The sequence below is a fragment of the Alosa pseudoharengus genome, unplaced genomic scaffold (assembly GCF_046254945.1).
Source record: "Alosa pseudoharengus isolate Yale_2024_CS ecotype anadromous, Long Island Sound unplaced genomic scaffold, YU_APseudo_1.1 YU_APseudo_1.1_scf_14, whole genome shotgun sequence".
In the NCBI taxonomy this organism is placed as follows: Eukaryota; Metazoa; Chordata; class Actinopteri; order Clupeiformes; family Clupeidae; genus Alosa; species Alosa pseudoharengus.
The window spans coordinates 13,201,219-13,204,616 of record NW_027468609.1 but is presented as its reverse complement, the minus strand read 5'-3'; positions in this window follow the sequence as shown (position 1 = coordinate 13,204,616).

The window sequence follows — 3,398 nt, the reverse complement described above, 5'->3', positions numbered from 1 at the left end:
CCCATGCATGGTCAGCCAGTGCAGTTGGCGCCTTTGATGAACTGTTCAAGAGTCATTTTGTGTTAGGTACGTCCTACAACAAAGTACTTCACAATATGTACACCTTTATCCAAACAACAATCTACGAAATAGACGTCGGCCAGGTAAAGGAAACACCTAGGGTAGCAGAACTAAGAGCAAGGTTGCTCAATTGAGGAACAATACATAGTAATGATTTGGGTATAAATGCTATTCAATGTTGGTGTTTACTTCGCAATCTGCCACTCATGTTTGGTGACATTATCCCAGAGGGAAATGGTCATTGGTCTCTTCTTTCATTGTTGATACAGATAGTGAATATTGTATTTTCCCCTGTGTTAACTGAATGCCTAACAGTCTAACTGAAATATTTGATAGGTGAGCATCATAGAGTATTCAAGCTTTTGTTCCCAGAATCTTTTAAAATGATTGCACTGTTGCATTACATTGTTGCAGATTTGAAGACTGAAGCTAGTTACATTGTCACATTCTTGTATTGTGCATGTACTGTAAAGTATTCAATAAAAAAGTATTTTTAATTAAAAATAAAAATCTCTTTTTCTATATATATATATACAGTAAGGATATTGTACTGGACATTGCGGTAAGGACATAATACTGTTGAAGGAACTTACAGTTAGGCTACTGTAAAGGGATAGGTAGGTAACTCACTGGCAACACTGTTGCCAGTGAGTTACTGTAAAATTAAGTCTCAGTAGGGGCATACTGTACACTAAAATTGCGGTAAGGGTATCTTACTGTACACTAAAATTGCGGTAAGGGTTTCTTACTGGAAAACACATCTACAGTAAGGCTACTGTAGAAGACTACTTACAGTAAGTCACTGGCAACAGTGTTGCCAGTGAGATACTGTAAAAATACAATAAAAAGTCTAACAGTGTAGGTGTGTGTGTGTGTGTGTGTGCATGCACGCACACATATTGGTTAATGTGCTTGTGTGTGCATGCACATGTGAGCATTCATATGTGTGACACTGAACGTGCGTGAATGTGTTGCTCATCCACATATGGAAGTCTGTGTGTGTGTGTGTATGTGTGTGCACTGTATGTATGCGTGTGTGTGTGTGTGTTTATGCATGTGTGTATACTGGTAATTGCTGTTGTTGTTACTATTTAAACAATGGCACATATAACCTTCCTCCTAACAAATGGAGTGGCATTTCTTTCCCTTCCCACAATGCACTGCGCCTCATCTGAGGTCACTCTGACATTAGAGCACAAAGAGGCTTCCGCTATCTCCATGGTTACCATTCAACCATTCAATGCTAACGTGATCTTTTTCGCTTTCCTCCTTCGGTATCTCACAAGCCTAACAGATCACCAGATCCCCCCCTGTCTGAGGCGGTCACAGTGGCCGGCACACCCTTTTATGGCCCCCGTCGGGAGAGAGAGGGGTTTGCAGAGCACCAGCCAGTTTGTGGGGTACTCACTCCTTCAGCTGGGAGCGCAGATCAATTGATTACATTTGGGCACTGGGCAGGATTAGATTAAATCTGTCTGATTTGATTCCAGCGGGCAGGTACACAGGGCTTGCAGACAGCCCATCTCATTGGCCCAGACGTATGCACTCCTCCGAGAGGAAGAGAGGGGAGAGGGAGGGAGGAAGAGAGGAGAGTGAGTGAAGGAGAGCGGGAGGGAGGACGAGAGAGAAGGAGAGAGAGAGGAAGAGAGGAGTGAGGAAGAGAGAGGAGGGTGAGAGAAAGAAAGACGGAGGGGGAGGTGTAAAAGGGTGAGCTGTGAAATGAAAGAGTCCATCCTATTGGCCCAGATGTATGTGTTCAGAGAAGGAGAGAGAGAGAGAAAGAAAGACTGAGGGAGGAAGAGGGGGAGAGAGAGAGAGATGGCGAAGGGACTAGCTGTGAAATGAAAGAAAAGGGAGGTATTGGGCTGTGTGTGTATGTGTGTGTGTGTACTAGGGGGGGGGGGGGGGCGATATGGACAAAAAATAATATCTCGATATTTTTTGTGATTTTTGACGATAACGATAATTAGTCGATATCCTTTAAAAAAATGTTTTTGTTAAAGTCTGAGTTACTTTACAGCTCATTATTTATGAATAGCATCATTACAATAATAACCAATAACCTAACCTGTGACTTTTTAACCAAATCAACCAATGCATTGTCACTCTATGACACATTTCCAATTCTGCCCCCACTTGTGTGTGTGACAATGGCATGGTCTAGCCAGCTACATTAGAGAAGATGAATAGGCCTAACAGTTTCCCAAGAGAAAGTCTGAAGCTGAAGTTCCTTTCAAACCTTTACATAGGATTCACTGTAAAACGAAGAGCAGACCAACAGAGTAGCCTACATCTCAGTTATTTCCTTATATGTTTTGTTTTAGAGCAATCACGTATATTAGCATTCCAAGTTACAGAATAGAAACTAATGCGTTAGCTTATGGCTAATGTATATGAGAAATCCCATAGAGATGCTAACGGTTAGCATAATCGATAAACGTAGATATTTAGAGCGAACTTCAGTCCATTTACAAAACAGTTACATGAGAATAGTTATTTGTTTACAACTGACTATTAAAATACTCAAAGGCTAATGTTTTCTCTCCATATAATACCGTGTAGGACAAAACGTGACTGTCTCATCAATGCTACTTGAACAGAAGTAGCCGCATAAAATCCCAAGTAGGCTACTCTTGCTGCACAAAATAAACATTAGGCATGCGTGGGACAACGTTGTGACCTGGTTGTGACCCACTAGTGATCACGTGACACTTGCTCTGCTGCACTTCTCCCGCATAGCCTACCTCCTGGGAATGTATGAGTCTTCAGTGCGTGATTTCGAGTGTTTTTTCCCCACAAGTAATTTAAATACTCGATAATGTCAATTTGCACATCGTTAAAAACAACAATCACGATATTATCGCAGACGATAAATATCGCCCACTCCTAGTGTGTACAAGTGTCTAGCTGTGAAATTAAAGAGAAGGAAGTTATTGGGCTGTGTGTGTGTGTGTGTGTGTGTGTGTCTGTGAAATGAAGGAGAAGGGAGGTATTGGGCTGTGGGGTTGATGTTGTTTGTGGGTGGGGAGTGGTGTGGACGGTGCTGGGCCAGTGATGGTCTTGAATGACCACCACCACCCTTTACATTGTGCCCACAAAAACAAAAGCAGAAAGACACACTGATACTGTATATTACAGAGGAACCATCTTGGATGTGCATAAGAGTGCATGTGCTGTAGGTGTCTGCGCATGATTGGTCTCCATAGTATGTGTGCAAGTGTGTGTGTGTGTGTGTGTGTGTGCAAGTGTGTGTGTCTGTGAGTGTGTGTCCATCTATTACCCTTTCAGCTCACACCCTCTGACAGGACGAGGACAGGACACTACCCCCCCCCCCCCCC